Source organism: Calliphora vicina, chromosome 3 (genome assembly GCF_958450345.1).
Source record: "Calliphora vicina chromosome 3, idCalVici1.1, whole genome shotgun sequence".
NCBI lineage: Eukaryota > Metazoa > Arthropoda > Insecta > Diptera > Calliphoridae > Calliphora > Calliphora vicina.
Genome location: NC_088782.1, coordinates 108,656,301 through 108,670,461, shown reverse-complemented (window position 1 = coordinate 108,670,461; position 14,161 = coordinate 108,656,301).

The window sequence follows — 14,161 nt, the reverse complement described above, 5'->3', positions numbered from 1 at the left end:
TTGGTACTTTTTTTGCACCCTATGTATCTTTTAAACCAATAAACATAGAAACAAATTTTAAATCGTATTCTTTAATTAACAAAAAATAAAAAATATAAGTTTGGTACTTTTTGGAAATTCGAACCTTTAAGGGATAAAAATTGTGTTAATTTTTGGTACTTTTTCATAAAATATGTTTTTCTATAATTTGACATAGACATACGAATATTTTATTATGAGCTCCCACCACGTTACAGAAATTTATTTCAATGAAATTGTACCACCTCAATGGGGATAAAAAAGGTACCAAAAAGGGGATAAAATCGGGAAAATACATTATATTTGAAATTATTAAGCCAATTTTGATAATTTTTTTTAACGTTGGTTCCTGGATTCATACAAAAATTAACTAACAGGGTGTTATTTGGAACTCGAGTACCAAGGTGTATATTGGGCCAAATCCGGGTAAACAGTTTGGTACTTTTTTTAAAACATATTTATTCTTGGGCACATTAACACAGATTTTAATATTTTGATACATGCCTGTAGCATAAACAATTTTGGCAAAATGGAATATTTTTAAATTTCAAACTTGAGGGGTGTTCAAGTAAGAAAAGGGAAATTGGTACTTTTCTCCTAATGGTACTTTTTTAAAATTTAAATTATTTCAGTTATCGACATTAAAGTTAGCTGATATGTATTTGAGTGAAGTTAGTGTTAGGAATAGGGGATAATATTTAGGTACCAAAATGTGTGAACTGTACTATAGGTACTTTTTTGTTCATCTAATGGTACTTTTTAAAATTTCTATAATAATGGACTTAGAAACATGAAATTAAACACATATGGTCCTAAGTGAGTGAGAATTCTAGGGGGAGACTTTTTGGTACTTTTTCTTTATTGGAATGGTACTTTTTGTAATTTCTTCACCAATGAACCTAGAAACATGAAATAAAGCTTATATATAAACCGAGTGAGTGGGAAACCACAAGTGTGGGTTTTTTGGTACTTTTTCTATATTCTAATGGTACTTTTTTGAATTTTCTATAACTATGGAATTAGAAACATGAAATTAAGCATATATGGTCCTAAGTAAGTGATAATTCTAGGGGGAGACTTTTTGGTACTTTTTCTTTATTCGAATGGTACTTTTTGTAATTTCTTCACCAATGAACCTAAAATCATGAAATTAAGACCGGAGTGAGTGGGAATCTACAAGTGACTGCTTTTTGGTACTTTTTCTATATTCGAATGGTACTTTTTGAATTTTCTGTAATAATGGACATAGAAATATGAAGTTAAGCATATATGGTCCTAAGTGAGTGAGAATTCTAGGGGGAGACTTTTTGGTACTTTTTGTTTATTCTAAAAGTACTTTTTTGAATTTTCTATAACAATGAACTTAGAAACATGAAATTAAGCATATATGGTCCTAAGTAAGTGAGAATTCTATGGGGAGACTTTGTGGTACTTTTTCTTTATTCGATTGGTACTTTTTGTAATTTCTTCACCAATGAACCTAGAAACATGAAATAAAGCTTATATGGAACCGAGTGAGTGGGAAACTACAAGTGGGTGCTTTTTGGTACTTTTTCTATATTCTAATGGTACTTTTTGAATTTTCTATAATATAATGGACCTAGAAATATGAAATTAAGCGTATATGGTCCTAAATGATTGAAAATTCAAGCGGATACTTCATGGTACTTTTTGTTTATTCTAATGATACTTTTTTTAATTTTCTATAGCAATGGACTTAAAAACATGAAATTAAGCATACATGGTCCTAAGTGAGTTAGAATTATAGGGGGCCACTTTTTGGTACTTTTTCTTTATTCGAATGGTACTTTTTGTAATTTCTTCACCAATGAACCTAGAATCATGAAATAAAGCTTATATGAACTCGAGTGACTGGAAAACCACAAGTGTATACTTTTTAGTACTTTTTCTATATTCTAATGGTACTTTTTGAATTTTATATAATATAATGGACCTAGAAATATGAAATTAAGCGTATATGGTCCTAAGTGATTGAAAATTCAAGCGGATACCTCATGGTACCTTTTGTTTATTCTAATGGTACTTTTTTTGAATTTTCTATAGCAATGGACTTAAAAACATGAAATTAAGCGTACATGGTCCTAAGTGAGTTAGAATTCTAGGGGGAGACTTTTTGGTACTTTTTCTTTATTCGAATGGTACTTTTTGTAATTTCTTCACCAATGAACCTTGAAATATGAAATAAAGGTTATATGGACCAGAGTGAGTGGGAATCCGCAAGTGGCTGCTTTTTGGTACTTTTTCTATATTCTAATGGTACTTTTTTGAATTTTCTATAACAATGGACTTAGAAACACAAAATTAAACATATATGGTCCTAAGTGAGTGAGAAGTCTAGGGGGAGACTTTTTGGTACTTATTCTTTATCCAAATGGTACTTATTGTAATTTCTTCACCAATGAACCTAGAAACATTAAATAAAGGTTATACGGACCCGAGTGGGTGAGCAACTACAAGTGGGTGCTTTTTGGTACTTTTTCTATATTCTAATGTTACTTTTTGAATTTTCTATAACATAATGGACCTAGAAATATGAAATTGAGCGTATATGGTCCTAAGTGATTGAAAATTCAAGCGGATATCTCATGGTACCTTTTGTTTATTCTAATGGTACTTTTTTTTAATTTTCTATAGCAATGGACTTAAAACATGAAATTAAGCATACTACATGGTCCTAAGTGAGTTAGAATTCTAGGGGAGACTTTTTGGTACTTTTTCTTTATTCGAATGGTACTTTTTGTAATTTCTTCACCAATGAACCTAAAAACATGAAATTAAGCTTATATGGACCGGAGTGAGTGGGAAACCACAAGTGGGGGATTTTTGGTACTTTTTATATATTCTAATGGTACTTTTTTGAATTTCCTATAATAATGGACCTAGAGTTTCCAAAAAATCGAAGAATTTCAAAACCGCGGTTTCGGTTTTAAAAAATTAAAAACCGATCGGTTTCGGTTTTGTGATAATTTATTAAATCTTAAGTATTATAGAAACAAAATTAGTTGATAATATAGGAAATGATATACAAATCTAAAATTCAAATTTGACGGGTTATGGTTTAGTGAATGCGAATTTAAAAGTGATAATCAATGGTACTATTTCCTTATTGCAATGGTACTTTTTGAATATTTTATAATAATAAACATAAAAATTTAAAATTAGCAACACATTTTGCATTTTCTATAATAATGGACCCAGAAATATGAAATTAGACATTTACAATTAGATTCACAAACGGAGACTTAATAGTACTATTTCTTTCTTCTAATTGGGGTGGCGAAGCGCACCGGGTCTGCTAGTAAATTTATAATTTTATTTCTTTAGTAGCACTAATTTATCGCTTTCCATTCCAAAGTTATAGCATAAATTGTGAGCTAAGGTCTTTTTTTCCAAAAAACAATAATGCATTTAACGGGTTAAAAAAAATTTTTTTAAACTGTGTTTTTATGGATTTATGATTATTCAGTACTAAAAAATTATAATATTCTCTTTTATGATTTTTTTGGAAAAATTTGTAAATTTATACAATTTTGTGTAAAACAAAAATTAGATTTTAAATTAAATTTATACTAATATAAATACATACAATAAATTTATATTTTGAATTTTTTAATAGCACGTTAAGTATGCTTTAATTTCCAATTTTATTCAATAATTTATCGCTTTCCATTCCAAAGTTACAGCATAAATTGTGAAAAAAGGTCTTTTTTCCAAAAAACAATAATGCGCTTAAAGGGTTAACAATTTTTTTTTTAACCCTTTTTTTCTAAAATGCTGTGTTTTTATGTGCTTATAATAACTCATCAATAAAAAAATATAATATTTTAAAACTACGGCTTCTATGAATTAATCGCCACTTTGTCATTTAGTCACTGAAGCTAAAATATCAAGGCATGTTGAAGAAAATATTGCTACTTTGGGACAAAACTTCGAGTAAAATGTTCAACCACTAAAAGTTAAATTTTATTATATAAAAAGAGAGAAAATTTTGTTTAAATTTCGATGAAAAAAAATTTAAAGATGTTAAATTTGTGATGAAAGTATGTTCAAGATAGTATTGTCACAGCCAACGAACATCAACCATCCGAACTTCCGGATATCGAATAGTTATCAAATGTTATAAATAGGCTTCAAAACAACAGGCACCTGACTAGATAATCGGCTGGGACACATACATAAAATTCTTACAAAAGTCAAAACTAAAAATATTTAGCTTCCATAGAAGTTTTGTGGCAAACGTTTCTGTGATAGTGATTACATGAACAGAACTTATAATGCCTACAATACAGCGTATCAGACTAACTGATACCATGGATTGTGAACTAAAAGAGGGAACATTCATTAGTATTCCAAAAAAAAAAAAAAAACGATTTAAGGGACTGCAAAAACTGGACGGGAATAACACCTATCTCCATGCTCAATAAGTCCATAGCCAGCATATTGAACAAGCGAATATTTGGGGCACTTCAAGCTGATATTAGTAACGAAAAACTTGCTTCCGTCCCAATAATTTATGCAAATAAACCACATCAATTGTCTACGAACAATAACAGCACAATCTTGAGAGTGGCGGTAGCTTCAATATCTAACTATTTTCGATTTGGAGAAGCATTTGGTACCAACAAGCAAACAATGATATGGAACTTCCTTAAAAGAAAGGGCACTCTAGAGTAACATATATGACTCCTACAATCCAAACCAAAATATTTCTCAAGACGACACTGTAAGAGAACCAATAAATATAAACATCAAAGTAAGACAAGGATGCTCCCTTGCACCTCTCCTATTCAACATCAACACGACTACGCAACTTATGAAACATGCAAACCTCTGAATGGAGCTGCATCATCTGGGGCATTGCCGCTTGGATGATTTAGACTATGAAAAGTTGGGGTTAAAATGAAAACAATCATTCTTAGGTTGACCTGGATAAATCAATGGAAAAAGTCTGACAGGAAAATACTTAGGGGATGAAATAAATGTCATGATTGAAGCAAAATTTGAACCACATAAAGACCTACAATTGAAGCTAGATCAGAACTACATAAAGAGCTGCAATTGAAGCTAAATCTGAACTACATAAAGACCTACGATTGAAACTAAAGCAGGACTACATAAAGACCTTTGATTGATGCTAAATCTGAACTACATAAAGATCTACAATTCAAGACACGATTGAAGCAAAAATTGAACATCATAAAGACCTACGATTGAAACTAAGATTGAACAACATAAGGACCCACGATTGAAGCTAAGATTGAACAACATAAGGACCCACGATTGAAGGTAAAATTGAACATCATAAAGACCTATGATTGGATATAGAATTGAAGCTAAAATTGAACTACATAAAGACCTACGATTGAAACTAAAATTGAACAACAAGAAGACCTACGATTGAAGCTAAAATTGAACAACATAAAGACCTACGATTGAAGCTAAAATTGAACAACATAAAGACCTACGATTGAAGCTAAAATTGAATAACATAAAGACCTATGATTGAAGCCAAAATTGAACAACATAAAGACCTACGGTTGAAGCTAAAATTGAACAACATAAAGACCTACAATTGAAGCTAAAATTGAACAACATAAAGACCTACGGTTGAAGCTAAAATTGAAAAACATAGAGACCTACAATTGAAGCTAAAATTGAACAGAATAAAGACCTACAATTGAAGCTAAAATTGAACAACATAAAGACTTACGATTGGACTTAAAATTGAACAACATAAGGACCTACAATTGAAGCTAAAATTGAACAATATAGTGAATTACTATTGAAGCTAAAATTGAACAACATAAAGACCTACAATTGAAGCTAAAATTGAAAAACATAGAGACCTACAATTGAAGCTAAAATTGAACAACACGAAGACCTACGATTGAAGCTTAAATTGAACAACATAAAGACCTACGATTGAAGCTAAAAACAACATAAAGACCAATGATTGAAGCCAAAATTGAACAACATAAAGACCTACGATTGAAGCTGAAATTGAAAAACATAGAGACCTACAATTGAAGCTAAAATTGAACAACATAAAGACCTACAATTGAAGCTAAAATTGAACAACATAAAGACCTACGATTGAAGATAAAATTTAACAACATAAAGACCTACGGTTGAAGCTAAAATTGAACAGAATAAAGACCTACAATTGAAGCTAAAATTGAACAACGTAGATACCTGCGATTGAAGCAAAAATTGAGCAACATAAAGACCTTCAATTGAAGCTAAAATTGAACAACGGAGAGATCTACGATTGAAGAAAATATTGAGCAACATAAATACCTTCAATTGAAGCTGAAATTGAACAAAATAAAGACCTTCGATTGAAAGTAAAATTGAAAAACATAAAGGCCTATGATTGAAGCTAAATCTAAACTACATTAAGACCTATAATTGAAGTTAAATCTGAAATTCATAAACACCAATGATTGAAGCTAAATCTGATCTACATAAAGACTTACGAAGCTAAAATTGAACAATATAAGGAACTACGATTGAAGCTAAAATTGAGCAACATAAAGACCTACAATTGAAGCTAAAATTGAACAACGTAAAGACCTACGATTTAAGCAAAAATTGAGCAACATAAAGGCCTTCAATTGAAGCTGAAATTGAACAAAATAAAGACCTTTGATTGAAGGTAAAATTGAACAACATAAAGGCCTATGATTGAAGCTAAATCTAAACCTGAGACCTATAATTGAAGTTAAATCTGAAATTAATAAAGATCACTAATTGAAGCTAAATCTGATCTACATAAAGACTTACGATTGAATTTAAATCTGAACAACAAAATACCTATGATTGTGGTAAAATTGAACTTCATAAATACCAATAATTGATGCTCAATATGGGGCCATACTCCCATAGCTATCGAAATCAAAAGTCGAAAATGGCGATAGATTGGCTATGTAGTGCGAACGGCTGAGGTAGCCTAAGAAGATAATGGCCTAGCCATATTTGGGGCTCTTTTTTGTATGAATAGCTCTCTTGGCAAGCAAAATTTCTATTTATATCACGATTCCAACATTCAAAAGGTTCTACAGGTCCCACAAGTAGTTATTGTTCGGTGCAGATCTTAGTCTATTTGAACTATTTCTTGATAGGTTTTTGAAAACAGCGGTCTTTGAATCTACTGATGTAATCAAAGCCAACATAACCCAGGTCATCGCTAAAATTCAGTTAGATCTATGTGGCGGAGTCATTGGGAATTATATCTTAAATATCTGTACCACCATGCAAAGCCGCGGCGGGTAATAAAATTAAGTCGCAGGTCTATATAAGGTCTACATAACCCACTCATCGCTCAAATATAGCATTATATGTAGAATCAATTGAAAATTGGATCGTTCGGTTCAGTGCAATTGTGCGAAGATGCGGTATATATTTGAAATATGTCATATTTAATACAAAATGACATATGAGGGTCTTCCATTTTGTGTTAATAGTTCTCACACAGCTTGTTTTATTTCATTTCAAGCTTATTAGAAACCTTCTGAAAACCCAACTATCTATCTATCCCTAAGTTCAGTAAATGGGTGCTGTGATTTAATCTAACTTCCTCTTCATATTCTTAGAGACTCTTCTCAATAACTTTAATTAACAATGTCAAGATATTTAATAAAACTGTAAATATTTCGAGGAATATTTGTGAATTATTAACCATATTTATAGTTTATTCTCTTCATATCATTCTAATTATGCTTAAAACTGTTGACACACCTACAACACTCAAGGGGCAATAATGAATGTATTTGTGTATATTGGGCGCCCCTTTTAAATTTAAATTCGTTATTAAAATAAAGCTGCATTAAAATCCATTTTATCGATAAGCATGCAATTTATTTATAACTATCTATTGGCATATCAATTTAAAATCCATTGATATTAAAACTGATGTATTTTGTCAAATAATACATGAAAATTGGCTTAACATTCAGACGAATAACAGTACACGTGTATGTATTTATTTTTATACATACATATGTATATTACCACATTTATGCATCAATGAATGAGTATGTTTATTAGGGTGGACCCGTTGTTCCCAACCCAAATGGAAGTTTAGTTTGTCCTGGCATTAGTATTTGGTGGGCTGGATCTACAGATAAATTGTAATTTTTTTAAGAAAATTTGATATCATGTGAAAGATCTCTGCAAGGAGATTTAAAGGCCATGACAGAAATTTTAGTTGGAAACGTCCTCAACATTATTTTGCGATCACCCTAATAACTATACCCAGCGGGAAAAAATGATAGGACTTCAATTTGTAGGCCTTCTAAAGGGCATACTTACACATTCTAAAAGATCCGATACTCATTCCACCCTGCCTGCTCTTAGAAGGTGTTTAAGAAGCCCTATGAATCCCCTTCTAATAACAAGTGAGCTTGTTGGCTGCCAACAGCCCATCATAAGTAGGCCTTCTCTCAGCCCTCTAACAGCAGCGAGTATGCAAGGCCTTGGCTCGCAATGACACGCCGTGTAAAATTGAAATGATTTTGCAATGCGGCAAAATGATTTTGCAAGTCCTTGTGTCTGCAAAATGAGGCATTTAGGAAGGCCTCTTTACTGCATCTTTTTCCCGCTGGGTATATAAATAAATACACTCCCACCTACTTAAAAATATGTTATGAAAGCACTAGGTGTTTATGTTTGTGTCAAAATCATAAATTCTTCTGGAAATAAACTGTAGGTGTTTGTGTGCAGAGTTGGTAGTATATTCTCACTGATAATCATCTGTGTATACGATTTGAAGGGAAAATTAATCGGAGGGTTATCTAATAAGTTTTAAGTATCTTGAATTAATTGGTTAATGTTTTGCATACAATATCCCAGTTGCTGCCTTGTCTGTCGAAGTTATTTAAAAAAATACTTCAGGGAAAAATTGTATCATACCTAAATGAACGAAATATTATCCCAACCCAACAATTTGGCTTCCGTGAACACCATTGGACTATTGAACAAGTCAGTAGTATAATTGGAGAGATAACAAAGTCATTTGAAAATAAGGAAAACTGCTCAGCTATTTTTTGGACATCGCACAAGCCTTCGAAAAATGATGGCATGATTTACTTATACAGAAGGTTAAATGTCTATTGCCTCTAAGCATCCATAAACTATTAGAATCCTATTTATCAAACCGAATATTTTGAGATTATGTAACGGAAAATTGCCGGTATTCAACAGGAAAGTGTTCTTGGTATTACACTTTACTTAATGTATATCTCTGATTGCCTAACAATATAAATATTACAGATATTCTTAGCACGCGAGAAAACTCACAAGGAGCTTCCATGGAACTGGGCAGCTATATTAGACGTGTGGAGATATAGTTAAAAAATGGGAGAATATTCAGGTGGGGCTATTTTCCACCTGTCTCCCAGAATTATTTAAACATTCCACTGATACTGTTTTTTCTTCTCCATTACACCACTTGCGGTCATTTGGCTTCCACAAAGCATATCCATCTTATACGAATTGTTGCAGTTGTTTTTCGCGTATTTCCCATGTAGATTAATTACACTGTCCTAATTATTGGAGTATCGTGCGTCTCCATATACGATGTTGGCATTAGATCAATTGTTATTGTTTTGTATCAGGTTTATGTGTAAGATTTATATACTTATTAAGGATATACAAGCTCTTCCAATAGGGACTTCCGAATTTTGACAGTTGAAATCGGTCACATTGTTGAAGTTTGTTTGAAAAATCACCATATAGGGAACAACACGTGCAAACACCATTCTAAATGAGATCCAAAAGCAACCAATACATCCCGAAAAAGTCACTGTTTGGTATAGATTTTGAGCTGACTGTGTCATCGGTACATATTTCTTTGAAAACGAACTGGATAATATGGACACCAACGATACGTGGTTTCAACAGGACGGTGCTACGTGCAACACATCTCATGCCACATTGGACATTCTGCACGAGCGATGTGAGGGCATGTTCATCTCAAGTGAACTACACACCGCAATCGTGCAATTTGACCCCATTAGACTTTTTCTTGTAGGGTTTTCTTAAGTCGTAGATCTATGCGAATAAATCACAAACCACATCGGTCCTCAAAACCAACATAACTCATGCCATCGGTCAAATTTAGCTCGATTTATGCGAAGAAGTCTTAGAGTATTGTACATTTCGGATGCACGTAACCCAAAAAAGCCGCAATGGACATTTGCACATTACATACATAATGGTATCGATATACCTTTCAAATTATCCCACCCACTTTGTTTTATTTAAATTTAAACATATTAAGCGCTTAATGAAAGACCCTTTGTATGATCGCAAAAGTTACTTAGATTTCATGATCCAGATCCCACTTGTTGAATAACTGGTCCTAGAAAAACCATCACCCTGTAGTAGTTACTAATAGCGGGAGAACTTACATTAGGAAACAGTTTATAGACTTTTTTCACTTACAGACAAATTGGCTGGATTATAGAAAATATGTATATAAACAGTACTATTCACACGAAACTTTTTTCACGCTAAAATAAACATATCAGAGACTTCACGTATTTGATAGGAATAGGAACGTAATTTAAGCCAAATCCTCGTAAAAGCTAATATGGAGAGAATCCATCTGGAAGCCGATAGCAGTTGGAATTATCCAGTCGTTTATTCAAAAGTTATAAACTAAAATGTAGTATGAAGGTTTTCCTAAAAATTCATATGAAAAATTTAACAAACCCAAAATAGGAGTGAGTGGTGAAAAAATATTTTTGGCTATAAAAAAATTGTTGAAAAAAAATTGATGACACAAATTTTTGTTGAAAAAATAAAATTTGGAGAACAAATTTATGTGGTGGCCTCGGAGAGTTGACTTCAACATACATGTGGAAATGCGACTCCGTTTTCTATAACGATTCAACAGACTCCTTTTGTGTTTGCAACAGAGAGACGGACATAGCTACATCGTCGCTCGGTGGCGCCTGTAGAACAAGTAAGGTTGCAAAAATTAATAATTTCATATGCCCCTAAAAAATTTAATAAACCTATTTTACAGGAAACTGCCAGACGTTTTCAAAAATGCCACTCTTAAATTGGTATTTACCAAATATCCATTTTTTTAATATTTCTCAACTGTGATGGAAAATAAATAAAAACTATAAATTTCTACATTTTCAAAATAAGTTCTTTGATTATTTTTTAAATATTTTACAAAAAATTTAAATCTTTCAAAAAGTTTCAACATAAATACTATGATTTGATTTCAATTCATAACATTTATAAATAATTTCCTAAATATTAAGATTTTTCATATTTTATGTTTTCAAATTAAATCTAGAAGACTTGAAAAATAAAATATAAATTTTCGTTTGTAATTTTATGTTTGAAATTTTCTAGAAATTTGTTTTATTTATATTTATGATTTTCAGATATAAAATGAGAAAATATGCGCGAAATTGATTAAATTTGTTTAAGGGGATGATATGCTTAATGTCTATGGATATTTTATTATATTTAATGATGTTTTTTAAGTTTCAGATATTGTTGATTCATCTTAAAATATTTGCCAATATAGTTATAAATTAATTCATTAGATAATGCAATTATAATGCAATTTGTTATAAAATATTATGAAATTTATGCAAAAAAAGCTAAAAATTTCCGTCATGAACAATTTTATAATATTTATGAACATGTTCTTATTCTGAATAAAAAGTTTGTGAAAAAAAAGACATGTCTGTATACAAAATTTAAATTTTTTTTTATTTTACTTCCCATAATCAACAAAATTTTTGATTTTGCAAAAAAAAGTCAAAAAGTGTATGTTTTGAGTTACAAAATATTTAATTTGATAGATATCCCACTCGAATCCCACGAAGCAACCAAATAGGTCTTCAAGGAAAATATCTAAGCTTTATTTAAAAAAAAATCAAAAAAGTTTTTAATTTCGGAAAAAAATATTAAAAATTTCGAAAGATAGAAGAAAGAGCTATCTAAACTATTTAGGACATATTTAGCTAAGAACAATAGGTAATAAGTTACATGGATAAGAAAAACACCTGCTTGGCCAAAATGTCAAATTTTGACCCGCTCTAGCTCAGAGAGTTCTCGACCGATCTTGTTGAAAATTTGTCTCTGAATTACTATCCAATAGAACCTTGGTGCAAATTTCATCCCGATCGAAAGACATCGATTTCAGAAGTTGGTTCACTTGACATGAAATGCCCCATATACTAGTGAGGTTATATACGGAATGACAAAATGAAGATATCACCCATCTCTTTTGATGGGGGTATAAAGAGCATTATTGTTGTGCAGTGGTGAGCATTTATCTGATCCGCAACAAAAAAATTTGCAAAAAACGCAATGGATGGCTAATTCATAGATAATTAAGTTCCTTTTTGCAATTAGATGTGGACGAACAGAAGGATTGTACCTTTACACTCCTCTTTAGATAAATATATTTAGGCTTTCTTTATCTATCACTAAATTTTGAAACATCTTGCTTTCATATTATTTTAATAATTCCACCTGAATAAAACTAGTTTCATTTGTATAATACTTAGCACTGCTCGCTCTTACACTTCCTGTATTATTTACCAAAGTATCATTAAATGTGCTAGAGAATTCATTAGAAAATGTTCAATATGATTTGAAAATATGGTTAATCTTACAAGCGTTCACAATAACCATAGATACGAGAGTAGTCAGGAGAAGATAACCCACAGCATAGATGCATTCAAAGGGATCACATTATTGGATATTAAACTAAATAAATAGATGAAGAAACAAGTAATGTATTTAAATTGTTTTACAAATCCTTAATAAAATGGAAATATAATTATGAAGAAAGTTCAAAAACAGAATAAATTATTGAGAAATACTAAATACGATACTTTTAAAAACACCGAATGAACATTTATAAAGGACTGTTAAAACTGTCCTAGTACATTTACCATTGGTAAATCAACTTAACCAAAAATAGTTATAATAATTTCTAATATGTCAATTGTATAAGTATGTACTAGATGTCTGTCTATCTGTTAGTTTATAACAACACATTGATGTTTTACACATGCATTTACACTTGCACTCAAATTATTACAATACATGCATACATTTACACTTGCATACTAGGGTGGTCCTTATTTTACACATTTCCTATTTTCAGTTCTCTAACGGATAACGATTAGTGGCTGCTTATTTTATTTGAAGAGTCTAGTCTAGGGTCAAAGTAGCAATATTTAAAAAAAAGATAAAAAGTTAAAAAAATTTTAAAAAATTCCAATAAAAATAGTTTCTTTATTTCATTTCAGAGAGTAGAGAACCATTTCAGACCTTCGTAGCACCTAAAATATAATAAGTCCAAAAACAGGTTCACCCTAATGCATTCACACAAATATACATACAAAAGTTATTTAGTTAACCGTAAAGTAATTTTACAATACATGTTATATGTCATGCTGTACAGCTAAAATAGACATTTTCCATATAATAATAATAGTATTAATAATAATATTTGCAAAGGACTCTTTCACTCTCTGGCCCTCATACTTCCTTTTCGGTGGCTGCCCATAAATTTAGTAACAGTGTTGTTCATGTGAATATTAAGGCATGTAAGAGTGTATGCTTTTTTAGTAGAATTATTAAGTATGCAATTGTGTAAAATGAAATGAGCAAAATTATGACATGATAATCTTAATTAGACACAATATATAAAATAAGATATTAGCCCTAAATTATTATAACTAATTCATACTTATTTTAAAATATTTATGTATGATGGAAAAACATTATTATAAGGCTTATGTTTATGATTTTAATATATGTATAAAAGATTTTTAAGGAAAATATGCATAAGCTCTGGTCACTTATATTCCAGACTATGACTAGACTATGACTAGACTATGACTAGACTATGACTAGACTATGACTAGACTATGACTAGACTATGACTAGACTATGACTAGACTATGACTAGACTATGACTAGACTATGACTAGACTATGACTAGACTATGACTAGACTATGACTAGACTATGACTAGACTATGACTAGACTATGACTAGACTATGACTAGACTATGACTAGACTATGACTAGACTATGACTAGACTATGACTAGACTATGACTAGACTATGACTAGACT